The sequence below is a fragment of the Cervus canadensis genome, chromosome 25 (assembly GCF_019320065.1).
Source record: "Cervus canadensis isolate Bull #8, Minnesota chromosome 25, ASM1932006v1, whole genome shotgun sequence".
Lineage (NCBI taxonomy): Eukaryota > Metazoa > Chordata > Mammalia > Artiodactyla > Cervidae > Cervus > Cervus canadensis.
Window position 1 is genome coordinate 39039106 of NC_057410.1, and position 14759 is coordinate 39053864.

The window sequence follows — 14759 nt, forward strand, 5'->3', positions numbered from 1 at the left end:
AGGAAATGGGGTGGATAGAAAGCATTTAGACAGACTACAAAAGATGTTTAAAGACCTAAAGCTAAAATATGTAACATGACTATGAATGAATAACGGAAGATTCAAATGACTTATTGTGATAACAAGGAGTAATATGAAAACATGCATGCAAAGCACATTTCAATCACTAGAAACTGATTTTACAAGCAGGTCCTCTGGGAAAAGGTGTTATGGCAAGAAATGGGACTAAAATCTGTTATTTGAAATGGACAAGAAAGAGAATAAGAGTGAGGTCAAGAGGCTGGTAGCAGGTGAGGCGAGAGAAATTAGAGCTAGATCAGACAGGACATTGTAAATTATCCTAGGGAGGGTCCCTTTATTTTTATTTTAATAACAAGGATGCCTGAAGGGTTTGAAACAAGGCATGGAGGTGGTAGAAGTGGGAAATTAAGGGTTCGATACACTGGAGCTATGGGACTTTCCTGGTGGCTCTGTGGGTAAAAAATCCTCCTACAATGTGGGAGACCTGAGTTCGATCCCTGGGTTGGGAAGATCCCCTGGAGGAGGGCATGGCAACCCACTCCTGTATTCTTGCCTGGAGAATCCCCATGGACAGAGGAGCCTGGTGGGCAATAGTCCATGGGGTCACAATGAGTCAGACACGACTGAGTGACTAAGCACAGCCCAGCATGCTGGCCTTACAGGTCTCATTCACTGTGATTCTTACTCTCCTCCAGCACAGATCCAACTCTAAAGTACAACACACTTTTGATATGCCTCTCAATTAATCATGGATTCTATTACATCTAATCAATCCAAAATAATTCAGAATGTGCTTGAGTGTCTTGATATCTTCTTGGTCATGTTTGTGTGTACTGAAAATCAATACAGTACTATATAGATACAGGTTGCAACATATTGCTCTTAATCAATCACAACATTATTATCACAACATTATTATATATCTTAAAAGTTGCTTTTCCCAGGAAATTGCTTCTAATAGTTTGCTGATTTGCTTTATGTTTTCTATGAATACAAGTACAAAACAAACATTTAATATTTCAGCCTTCTAGGTAAACATGCTTATCTTAACTGACCAAGAAGAAAACCTATCTGCTATATTTTATTTAATGTTTCAAACTCTCACTTGACTGAGAGTTCCTGAAGACCAAAGTATGGATCCTATTCATATTTGTATCATAGCAGTTCACACAATTTCAGGCCATCCATATTTGTTGATTGAATGAATGGAAAGGAAATTCATGCAATTTCTTTTGTATATAATCTCCTGCAATATTTAACTAATTCTTAAAATGTCACTTCAGTTCAATAAATATTTAATGAGTGTATACTCTCCACAAAAAAGTGTTAGGTAAGTTTTGATAGGTCCCTCACACAAGTGTTTTCAGATATTTCTTCAATAAAAAGTTTTGTTGAGAACCATCATTGTTTTAATATATACCCCATTGACCCTCTGGATTGTGTTGATTATTTTCAAATATTTATAAATGTTTTTACAAGTGTTTACAAGTATTTATATACGTGAGTAAACGTTCCTCTTTAATTAAAACACAAAAAGTACAGTTTTCTCTTGACAAACATGATGTTGAACTTCATGGGTCCACTTATACATGGAATTTTTTCAGTAGTGAATACTACAAATTACAAGAGTTGAGGTTGATTGATTCTAAAGATACAGAGGAATCACATGTATAGAGTGCTGATTATAAATTATACACAAATTTTCAACTTTGCCAGGGGTTGCATCCCAACACGTGAGTTGTTTGAGGGTCAATTGTGTATCCATATTTGGTCTATAATTTTTTTGTTTCCAAAATAATTTATTATATAAAAGAATATAATGAAATTTGGAGAAACTGGCTGTCTCTTCTTTGAGCAATTAGCAAGTGCTAAGTAATGGCCTAAATAATTTACAAAACCTTTTTCTCCTTTTAATAACTTTAAAAATCTTTTGAGATAAATTACAATTATGACTTCATCTGAGAGTAAGTTAGAAAATCCTGTTCAGAGATGGTGAATAACTTACTGCTTTCCAAGATGATATAATTATTAAGTATAAAACCAGTAATTGAACTGAGAATCTCTGATTTACACTCTGTGCTCTAATTTGATTTTACTATTGGACGAGAACCAGGGAAATTAAGTAGATCATACCTAAATCTACTTTATCATTTCCGATGGAAACACACACTGCTTTAAAAATCATTTTTGAGTCAGGTATTTCCATCGGGAACTTGGCAATTTGTGGATTTTTAATGTTAGCTATTTGCAATAATAGATGTCATGTTATTAGGATATGGTCATTCCTGTTTTAAATTTCAGTTAAAAGGGCCCTAATTAGCCACATAGCAATCAGGAAGGAATAAGTTGAAAGACTAGCTAGAATTAAGATAGGATTTTTTTTTCATTTATTTTTATTAGTTGGAGGCTAATTAGTTTACAATATTGTAGTGGTTTTTGTCATAGACATGAATCAGCCATGGATTTACTGTGGTAGAATTTAGGATTTTAAGACACGGGTACAGGGTATTTCTTAGTCTCATTGGAAGACTTAAACCTGGTGGAATGGCAGCAAGAGGGTGAACCAATAAAAGATGAAACAGGAGCCAGTGATCAAGAGTGGACCTCTTCTCACAAGCATATTCTGTATCTCTTTTCATGTGTTTTTAGGTATCTTATTATCCCCTTCCCCACCCACAAATTTATGAGATTTTCAACATAAATTTTAATTTTATGTTGAACTCATCCATCCACTATTTCAATAAAGACGTTTTTAGAGCAGTTTTAAGCTTACAACAAAGCTAGAAGATACAGATTTCCCATATACAGCATCACTGGGAAATAATGATTTCCCATTATCAACATCACTCACCAAAATGTACATTTTTTATGGCTATCATGAAAAAAATCCTCAAACAAAAAAATATTCAAAAAAAAAAGTCCTCAAAAAATTTCTTAAACATATTTCCCATATACAACATCACTGGGAAATAATGATTTCTCATTATCAACATCACTTACCAAAATGGTATATTTTTATGGCTATCATGGGAAAAAGTCCTCAAACAATAAATTCTGGAGAGGGTGTGGTGAGAAGGGAATCTTCCTACACTGTCAGTAAGAATGTAAATTGAGAAAAGTATGGAGATTCCTTAAAAAAAGAAAAATAGAGCTACCATATGACTTTGCAATCCCATTTCCTAGGCATATATCTGGAGAAAAGCATGGTCTGAAAGGATACATGCACTCCAGTGTTCAATATGATATCAACCTATATGTGGAATCTAAAAAGAAATGATGCAAACGAACTTAGTTTTGAAACAGTTTCACAGACTTAAGAAACTGAACTTCTCCCTTGGGGAAAAGGTGGGGTGAAGGGATCATTAGATAGATGGGATTCACAGGTACTCACTGCTGTATTTAAAATGGATAACCAACAAAGACTTACTGTATATAGCACAGGAAACTCTGCTCAATACTATGTAACAACCTAGTGAGAAAAGAATTTGAAAAATAATAGATATATGTATTAATACATGTATAAATGAATCATTTTGCTATACACCTAAACCTGTCACAACATTGTTTATTAACTATGCTAAGTCGCTTCAGTCATATCCGACTCTTTGTGACCCCATGGGCTGTAGCCCACTAGGCTCCTCTGTCCATGAGATTTTCCAGGCAAGAATACTGGAATGGGTTGCCATTTCCTTCTCCAGGAGATCTACCGAACCCAGGGATCAAACTCACGTCTCATATATCTTCTGCTTGGCAGGAAGGTTCTTTACCACTAGTGCCACCTGGGAAGCCCCTTAATCAACTATCCTCCAATACAAAATAAAGAGTTTTAAAAAGAGCACTTTTTTTAGTCAAGAATAAACCTCCATTGGCACGAGCATAATCACCCAGTTTATAACTTGCAGTTCATTCTTGGTGATATGTATTCTATATGCGTGCTTGTCGCTCAGTGCGGCCCCATGGACTGTAGCCTGCCAGGGTCCTCTGTCCCTGGAATTCTCCAGGCAGGAAAACTGGAGTGGGTTGCCATTTCCTTCTCCAGTGTATTCTATGGGTTTGGACAAATGTATAATCACATGAATCCATCATTATAGTATCATACTGAGTACTTTCACTGCCTTCAAAATCCTCTGTGTTCTATTCATCTCTCCTTCCCGGCCCTCAATACGACACATCAAAACCAGGAAAAGGCTATCCGTTTCTCTCTAAACTACTTTCACTGCATCCCACAAATCTTGATAAATAGTATTTTCATTTTTATTTGGTTCAAAATATAACTTTATTTTTCTGAGATTTCTTCTTTAGCCCATGTGTTTTTCAGCCGTGTGCTGTTTAATCTCCATGTATTTGGGCATTTTTCAGCTATCTTTCTCCTGTTGGTTTCTAGTTTAATTGCACCATGTTCTAAGAGCAAACATTGTATGATTTCTATTGTTTTAAATTTGTAAGGTGTGCTTTATGGCCCAGAATGTGATCTATCTTGATGAGTGTTCCATATGAGCCTGAGAAGAAATGTATTCTGCTGTTGTTGGATAAAATAGTCTGTACATACCAATTATATCTTATAGATTGATGATGTTTTTTAATTCAACTGTGTTCTTACTGATTTTCTGCTTGTTGGATTCATTTCTGAGAGGTGTTGATGTCCCCAACTGTGATAGTGAATTCGCCTATTTCTCTATGAAGATCCTGTGATTTTTGCCTCACACATTTGGATGCTTTGATATTAAGTCCATATCATCAATGACTTTTATATCTTCTTGAAGAATTCTCCCTTTATTATTGCATAATGCCTTGGTTTATCACTGGTAATTTTTCTTGCATTAAAATATGCTCTGTCTGAAGTAATATAACTAATCTCACTTCTTTCAGTTCTTGTTAGTATGGAATATCTTTCTCTATCCCTTTAAATTTATATATGTCTTTATTTTTAAAGAGAATTTTCTGCAGACAATGTATAGTTCAGGCTTGTGTTTTAAGCCACCCTCATAATCTCTTTTAATTGGTACATTTTGACCATTAACATTAGAAGTGGTTATTCATGTATCAGTAACTGGATTCAGTTCAGTTCTGTCCCTCAGTCATGTCTGACTCTTTGCGACCCCACGGACTACAGCTCACCAGGCCTCCCTGTCTGTCACCAAACTCCCGGAGTTTACGCAAACTCATGTCCATTGAGTCGGTGAGTTGATACAACCATCTCATCCTCTGTCATCCTCTCCTCCTCCTGCCTTCAATCTTTCCCAGCATCAGGGTCTTTTCAAATGATTCAACTCTTCTCATCAGGTGGCCACAGTATTGGAGTTTCAGCTTCAACATCAGTCCTTCCGATGAATATTCAAGATGGATTTCCTTTAGGATGAACTGGTTGAATCTCCTTGCAGTTAAAGGGACTCTCAAAGAGTCTTCTCCAACACCACAGTTCAGAAGTATCAATTCTTTGGCACTCAGCTTTCTTTATAACCTAACTCTCACATCCATACATGACTATTGGAATAAACCAGTCTTGACTAGACGGACCTTTGTTGGCAGAGTAGTGTCTCTACTTTTTAATATGCTGTCTAGGTTGGTCATAACTTTCTTTCCAAGGAGTAAGTGTCTTTTAATTTCATGGCTGCAGTCACCATCTGCAGTGAATTTGGAGCCCCCAAAGTAAAGTCTGTCACTGTTTCCACTGTTTCCCCATCTATTTGCCATGAAATGATGGAACTGGATGCCATGATCTTAGGTTTCTGAATGTTGAATTTTAAGCCAACTTTTTCACTCTCCTCTTTCACTTTCATCAAGAGCCTCTTTAGTACCTCTTCACTTTGTGCCATAAGTGTGGTGTCATCTGTGTATCTGAGATTATTGATATTTCTCCAGGCAATCTTGATTCCAGCTTGTGCTTCATCCAGCCCAGCGTTTCTCATGATGTACTCTGCACATAAGTTAAATAAGCAGGGTGATAATATACGGCCTTGATGTACTCCTTTCCCAATTTGGAACCAGTCTGCTGTCCCATATCCAGTTCTGTTTCTTCCTGACCTGCATACAGATTTCTTAGGAGGTAGGTAAGATGGTATGGTATTCCCATCTCTTTAAGAATTTTCCACAATTTGTTGTGGTCCACACAGTCAAAGGCTTTGGCATAGTAAAAGAAGCAGAAATAGATGTTTCTCTGGAACTCTCTTGCTTTTTCCATAATTCAATGGATGTTGGCAATTTGATCTCTGGTTCCTCTGCATTTTCTAAATCCAGCTTGAACATCTGGAAGTTCACAGTTCATGTACTGTTGAAGCCTGGCTTGGAGACTTTTGAGCATTAGTTTGCTAGTGTGTGAGATGAGTGCAATTGTGCCGTAGTTTGAGCATTCTTTGGCATGGCCCTTCTTTGAGATTGGAATGAAGACTGACATTTTCCAGTCCTGTGGCTACTGCTGAGTTTTCCAAATTTGCTGGCATATTGAGTGCAGCACTTTCATAGCATCATCTTTTAGGATTTGAAATAGCTCGACTGGGATTCCACTAGCTTTGTTTGTAGTGATGCTTTGTAAGGACCACTGAGTTTGCATTCCAGGATGTCTGGCTCTAGGTAAGTGATCACACCATCATGATTATCTGAATGAAGCCAGGCAAAAGCTCTTCCAACAACAAGAGAAGACTCTACACATGAATATCACCAGATGGTCAACACCGAAATCGGATTGATTATCTTGTTTGCAGCCAAAGGTGGAGAAGTTCTATACAGTCGGCAAAAACAAGACCAGGAGCTGATTGTGACTCAGACCTTGTTGATGAACTCCTTGTTGCCAAATTCAGACTTAAATTGAAGGAGGTAGGGAAAACCACTAGAACCTTTGGATATGACTTAAATCAAATCCCTTACAATTATACAGTAGAAGTGAGACATAGATTCAAGGGAGTAGATCTGATAGACAGAGTGCCTGAAGAACTATGGACAGAGGTTCATGACAGTGAATAGGAGGCCGGGATCAAGACCATCCCCATGGAAAAGAAATGCAAAAAGGTCAAATGTTGTCTGAGGAGGCCTTACAAATAGCTGTGAATAGAAGAGAAGTGAAAGGCAAAGGAGAAAAGCAAAGATATACCCATTTGAATGCAGAGTTCCAAAGAATAGCAAGGAGAGATAAGAAAGCCTTCCTCAGTGATCAATGCAAAGAAATAGAGGGAAAGAATAGAATGGGAAAGACTAGAGTTCTCTTCAAGAAAATTAGAGATACCAAGGGAACATTTCATGCAAAGATGGGCACAATAAAGGACAGAAATGTTATGGACCTAACAGAAGCAGAAGATATTACGAAGAGGTAGCAAGAATACACAGAAGAACTATACAGTAACTGGATTAATCTACCATATTTGTTGCTGTTTTGCCTGTGTTCTTTGTTTCTGTTTGTATTCTCCTACTTTTTTCCTGTCTTTGTGATTAACTGAGCATTTTATTGTTCAATTTTCTCTCCTTCTTAACATACTTTTTAATATTCTTTTTTGTCATTACCCTTGAGTTTACAATCTATGTAGAATTAATCCAAGTCCACTTTCAAATAGCATTATACCACTTCATAGATAGTGTAAGTGCTTTATAATAGGAAAAAATGCTAAAATCTTCCTCTATCCTTTGCATTCTTGCTGTCATTCATTTCACTTATACATAAGCATGCATATTTTAGGGACTTCCCACCCAGATACAGTGGTAAAGCTTCCTCCTGCCAGTGTAGGAGACACAAGAGACTTGGGTTTGATCCCTGGGTCCAGAAGATCCCCTGGAGTAGAAAATGGCAACCCATTACAGTATTCTTGCCTGGAGACTCCCATGGACAGAGGAGCCTGGAGGGCTACAGTCCATGTCGTCGCAGAGTCAAACACGACTGAGTAGACACTTGTACATATTCTAACGTGCACCTGTCACATATATTATACATGAGCATACATATTCAGATGTGTTGTTATTTTGGACAAACTGTTATGTTAGATCAATTAATAAGACAAGTAGAAGTTTTATTTTGCCTTCATTTATTCCTTCTCCTATGCTTTCCTTTCTTTATGTATATCTGAGTTTCTGATCTATATGGTTCTCCTTCTCTCCAAAGAATTACTTTTAATATTTCTTGCAAGGAAAGTCTACTGGCGACAAATTCCCTTGCTTTTTGTTTTTCTGAGCATGTCTTTATTTCTCCTTCACTTTGAATGATAATTGCACAGAACATAAAATTCTATGTTCTCGTTGGGTTTTTTGTTTTCCTCTCAGCATTTTAAATATTTCACTCATCTCTCTTGTTGCTCACATGAATTCTGAGGAGAAATCAGATGTAATTCTTATCTTTGTTCCTTTACAGGTAAGTTTTCTCCGAACTTCTTACAGGAATGTTTCTCTAGTTTTGATTTTCTGTAGTTTGAAAATGATGCCCAGATGTTGGCCTTCATCTTGTTTGATGTTCTCCGAGCTCTCTGGACCTGTGACTTAGTATGTGCCATTAATTTGGGGGAGATTCTGTTATTATTGCATCAAATATGTTCTTCTGTTTCTTTATCTCTCTTCCATCTCCTTCTGACATTCCTATTATCTTTATACTATATTATGCATACACTTATGTAGTTGTCCCATAGTTCTTAGATATTCTCTTCCTTTTTTTTTTTTCTGTTTGTTTTTCCCTTTTGGAGGTTTATATTGAGATAGCCTCAATTTCAGAGATTCTTTCCTCAGCCACATTCAGGGTACTAATAAGTCTATCAAAGACATTCTTCATTACTGTTACATACTGTCTACTTATCCATTAGAGCTGTAATTTTATTTATCACAGTTATTTTAAATTCCTGGTCTTATAATTCCAACATCCCTGCTGTATCTGAATCTGGTTTTGATGCTTGCTCTGCCTCTTCAAAATGTGTTTTTTATTTTTTTAAGTTTTATTTGCTTATTATTTACCTTTGAGTATGGCTTATAATTTGTTTTAAAAGTCAGACATATTAATAATATACTGGGTAAAAAGAGCAACAATAATCCTTGAGCAATGTGACTGTATGGTATGTGGGCAAGGGGCCCCTTCTATAAGCTTATGATTAGGTCTCAGTGTTTTAGTGAGGCTGTTCCTCATGACTGTGACCTTCACATGTGTTTCTGAGTCCTGCCCCACTCCCACCCCCGTCAGTGGGATGACATGGCTGGAGGGGCTTGTCACTAAGTCATGTCCAACTCTTTGCAACCCCATGAAATGCAGCACACCAGGTTCTCTATCCTTCAGTATCTCCTGGAGTTTGCTCAAACTCATGCCCATTGAGTCAGCGATGCCATCCAACCATCTCATCCTCTGTTGCCCTCTTCTCCCCTGGCCCTCAACTTTTCCCAGCATCAGGGTCTTTTACAATGAGTCAGCTCTTCGCATCAGGTGGCCAAAGTATTGGAACTTCAGCTTCAGCATCAGTCCTTCCAATGCATAGTCAGATTTGATTTCCTAATTAATTTTGGTGAAGGTTTTTCCCTTCCCCCAGTTAAGTTAGGCTCAGATAAAACCACTGCAGGCTATGCTCCGGTGTAACTATTGGCTCCAGAAAACTGACCTTGTTAACCTTGTAAAAAAGAACAGAATATGTAGATTTGTTTCAGAATAATTCCTTTTCCCATCCCCCTACCAGAAATGAAAACCCACTCCAGTTCTCTTGCCTAGAAAATCCCATGGATGGAGGAGCCTGGTAGGCTGCAGTCCATGGGGTTAGGAAGAGTTGGTCACGACTGAGCGACTTCACTTTTACTTTCACTTTCATGCATTGGAGAAGGAAAGGGCAACCCACTCCAGTGTTCCTGCCTGGAGAATCCCAGGGACGGGGGAGCCTGGTGGGCTGCCGTCTGTGGGGTCGCACAGAGTCGGATATGACTGAAGTGACTTAGCAGCAGCAACCAGAAATACACTCTTTGTTTCTCCTTATGTTCACTGTGAGTACCTGGCAGAACTCCAGAAAGTAAAATCACAGAAGCGTGCCATCCCCACCATCAGTGACTGAGTCCCACCATGGCTTTTGTCTCTCAGACTTCTCCCCGCTGAGCCTCTGGCAATTCCTCAGTCAGAGTTCAGGTTCTCCACCCTGATGCTGGTTCCTGTGGTTGGGTCAGCTTTTGGATTTCTGCCCTGGTAAGTAGTGAGTCTCTGTATCTTCCTGAGTATCTAAGATTTGTTCAGTTTCTGGCTTGTTTAACTTTTCATTTGTTAGGATGAAGTGACTACTTTCAAGGTTCTCACAGGCTGGACTGGAAACCAGAAGTCCCCTCACTAATTTTTAAAAAAACCTGAATGCAGTAATTTTGCCTTTGGTGATTCCTACCATTCCAATATAGTTATGTCACATTTAAAACTTAAGATTTGTATTATCGATTAGTAGAGAAGGGGTAAATTCCCTTCCTTTAAATAATGTTTAGCTTTCCTTGCCTTTTACATGCCTCATTTTCCATTGGTGTCCTTAGTTTTCTATTACTCGTCTCTAATTTGGACTTAAACTCTCAGAAAAATACACCTCCCTTCAATATAATAAAACACATCAAATACTCTTTTGGTTTTCTTTCTTTTTAGTTACTTTTTATTACAATATTCTCACTGGAGATTGCTGTCTTTCTTTTCTAATTTGTTCATGGTTAGTCCAGGTCTGCTACCTAGCTGTCATCCTAAAATTGCTTTTCATCATCATCAACTGGAAAATTCTCATGACGTCTATCAAAAGTTAGATCACCTATTTCCTGAATGCATATTTTTCTCTTTCTTGCTTTACCCATTGTTCTGATGGAGCATATCCTCCAGCAGCTTCCTGAGAATGGGTGTGGAAGGTGCTTTTTTATGAGTGTATATCTGAAGATGTCCTGACTAATTGCCTCAGATTTAGTAGGTAATGTTGAGGAGTATAAATTTATGTATTGAAAATCATTTAGCCAGAATCTTCTGTTCCATTGGTTCCTTTCTTAGTTTGACTATAGAGAAATCTGGTACTGGTCTGATTCCTGAAGTTTTTGATGTGGCTAGATTTTTTTTTTTTCAATTCAGACTTGGAAGATCTCTTCATCCCCAGTGATTTTAAATTGCATAACAATGTGTTTTGATGTGGTTCTTTTTCATTCATTTTGTTGGAGGCCCCATGGGACCTTCTAATATAGAAATATGTGTTCTTCCAGGACTTTCATTCCATCAACTGCATAAGGCAGAAAAAAAAAAAAATCTGTCTCCATTTTTAAAGAATCTTTGTGCAGAGTCCTCAGGTACCAAGGGGATTTTTTTTTTTGCCAAAACTCCCCTAAAAGGCAGCTTTTTGCCAAAGCTCCCCCTAATAGTCACAGCTAAACACAAATGTAACAGAAGCAGGTAGCCTCTGGCAGGAAAAAACAGCTTCTTGTTATTGCCTATGTTTTCACACTGTTCTCTCAATGATTTTTTTTTTTATGTTTTTGTTGTTCAGTTGTTGTCATGTCCAACTCTTTGCGACCCCATGGACTGCAGCACGCCAGACTTCCCTGTCATTCACTATCTCCCAGAGTTTGCTCAAACTCATGTCCATTGAGCCAGTGATGCCATCCAAGCATTTCATCCTCTGTTGTCCCCTTCTCCTCCTGCCCTCAATCTTTCCCAGCATCAAGGTCTTTTCCAATGAGTCAGCTCTTCGCATCAGGTGGCCAAAGTCTTGGAGCTTCCCTGATGGCTCAAATGGTAAGGAATCTGTCTGCAATGAAGGATACTCTGGATGTGAATTCAATCCCTAGGTTGGGAAAATCCCCTGGAATAGTGAATGGTATTCTTGCCTGGAGAATTCCATGGACAGAGGAGCCTGGTGGGCTACAGTCCATGTGGTCCCAAAGAGCTGGACACCTTAACTGATATAATATGAAAAGAGATAATGTTTTCTAGGTATACAGTTTCAAAGATGGACTGATAGAGATGATAGATAAATATGCCAGTTATATAACAGATGCTTAAGTTGCACCCATGTGTCATTTATCTTGACAAAGTTTAAGTTTCTTGTAGCCTTTATAGCAATAATTTACCTTTGGTGAGTCCATGGATTAAGTTGAATGAGTTCCTGGATAATGATCAAACAAGATTTGTTTAAAGGACCTTAATTCATACTGCATCTCTACAATGCCCTGAAACAATGGCTATAATTTAACTTTTAATAAAAAAAAAAAAATGACCAGAAAGAAACTCCAGCATTGCCAGATTGTTGACCATGGTTGTGTGAATACAGTGTTACTGAATCACTTCATTAAAATGTAGTGGACAATACATTTCCTAATAAGAAAATCAGTATTAAAAAAAAGTACAGGAATACAAAGGAGGTTATTTAACAACATTTGAAAAAAATAACAAATTTAAAGGAAGTCGTTTTAGTCCTACACTGCTGAAGATAAGAAAGCTCTGAAAAAAGCCTTAAATAATGTCAGGTTTATATGAATAGTTGAAAAACAACTGCTTCTTACAGATCATTATGAAACAAAGATAAGAGAATTAATTTTAAAGTAATTTTAAGCTTTAAATATAAGAAGAAAGGAGCTGATTATATATATATAGGTACACAATAGTACTAAATTAGACACTTGATCCTTAAAATTATTAGGGTGTCTATAAGTAGCTTCCTATTAACCCGAGCAATTATTTGAAACTTTTTTTTTTACATTTACTTAATTGTATACCCAGAGAGATAAATATATGTGCTCATTATAGAGGCTTTAACAAAAGTACTATTCTCACTTGTATCTTTAGAAATGTACTATAATCCAACTTTATTAAGATGATGCTTAATGATTAATTCTGAAGATATGAGTTCTGCTATACATATGAGAATAAATAATTAAAATAATGCATATCTCAGACACAAAGCTTGATTTGTTAATGTAATTCAGTGAAATCAGAGAGAGCTATAGAAAAATTAATCGGTTATTTTCTGTCATAGGTTGTTTGCTCTTCACAGAATCAGTTCACTCCCAAGTACACATACTAGGATTTTTCCATTCCACACAGAACTACTATCCATTTTGGTACCATCCTCTGAATCAATGGCCTTGTAAGCATCCTAGATCTTTCACAAAAAAATACATAGGACATTTAGGGTGAAGCTCAGTATTGTCTTATGTCAACAGAAGGCATCACTTGTGCCAGATTATATGCAGAAGAAATCTTGTCTCGGGACCACTGGTCTCTAGATGTTGTCCTGGCAGATCAGGGCACTTTAAGATTAGTTTCCAGTGTTGCTGGGCAGTCTCTGAAGGTCGAATCTCCTCCTCTTCCCATCACCCTCTTACTTCTTATCCTTTTGTCTTCCTCACCTACCACTGATCATGCTTCATCACCATTTCTTCCTCAGACTTACCAGATAGGTGATGTTCATCTCTTTACTTTGATGTGGCAGAGTAACCTGTTTTTTTCCTTATTCATTCTCCAAAGTATGTTTTAACATATACACTCTGCCGTGTTTCCTTCACAGACTTCACTTCAGATTTTTGAAACACTTTTTACTTATTTCAGTAAAATCTGATATTATACATCAAAACCTTTACCTCACATATGCAAAGGTTTTGGCAAAGAGTTTTAAACCTGGCAACAGAGATAGATATTTAGATGTGAACATATACCAGTGCTTCCCATCCCCCACACTTTGATATTCTCATGCAGATAGTTTGGTTGGGACCTGTCTTAGTCTGTGAAGGCTGCTATAACAAAGTACCAAAAACTAGGCAGCTTATAAACAACAGAAATGTACAGTTTCACAGTTCTGGAGGTGAGGAAGGTTAAGATCAAGACACGAGAAGATTTAGCACCTTATAAGAGCAAGCTTCCTGGTCCACTGATGGCCTCACATGGCAGAAAGAACTAGGGAGCTCTCTGTGGTCTTCTTATTATAAGGGCACTAGTCCCAGTCATGAGGCTCTACCCTCATAATTTAATCACCTCAAAGGCCCACCTCCTAATACCATCACATTGGGCTTTTGGTTTCAACATATGATTTTTTGGGGGGGGAGGCACAAATATTCATACTGTTCTCATACTGTTCATGGGGTTCTCAAGGCAAGAATACTGCAGTGGTTTGCCATTCCCTTCTCCAGGGGACCACATTCTGTCAGACCTCTCCACCGTGACCCGTCCGTCTTGGGTGGCCCCACACGGCCTGGCTTAGTTTCATTGAGTTAGACACGACTGTGGTCCTCTGATCAGATTGGCTAGTTTTCTGTGGTTATGGTTTAGTGTGTCTGATGCCCTCTGGCAACACCTACCATCTTACTTGGGTTTCTCTTACCTCGGACGTGGGGTATCTCTTTACGGCTGCTTCAGCAAAGCATAGCCGCTGCTCCTTACCTTGGATGAGGGGTATCTTCTCACAGCCGCCCCTCCTGACCTTGAACGTGGAGTAGCTCCTCTCGGCCCTCCCGCGCCCCACAGCAGCCGCTCCTTGGAGGTGGGGTTCTTCCTCTCGGCTGCAGCCCCTGCCCTCAGGCGTGTGGTAGCGCCTCTTGACCGCGGCATGAAATTAAAAGACGCTTACTCCTTGGAAGGAAAGTTATGACCAACCTAGATAGCATATTTAAAAGCAGAGACATTACTTTGTCAACAAAGGTCCGTCTGGTCAAGGCTATGGTTTTTCCAGTGGTCATGGATGGATGTGAGAGTTGGACTGTGAAGAAAGCTGAGCGCCGAAGAATTGATACTTTTGGACTGTGGTGTTGGAGAAGACTCTTGAGAGTCCCGTGGACTGCAAGGATATCCAACCAGTTCA

The 14759-nt window shown here is 38.3% G+C and overlaps 1 protein-coding gene across 5 annotated transcripts in view; it reads left to right on the top strand.

Annotated features, from left to right (window-relative positions):
* Positions 1-14759, top strand: part of MGAT4C (MGAT4 family member C) — a 774512-nt gene that overhangs the window by 512565 nt on the left and 247188 nt on the right. Inside the window, exon 5 of one of the 5 annotated variants that reach the window (XM_043446976.1) lies at positions 10043-10144. The exons of the other annotated variants lie outside the window; for them this stretch is intronic. The gene's annotated coding sequence lies outside the window, so the exon portion shown is untranslated. The remainder of the gene's footprint in view (positions 1-10042; positions 10145-14759) is intronic. 5 annotated transcript variants of the gene reach the window in all.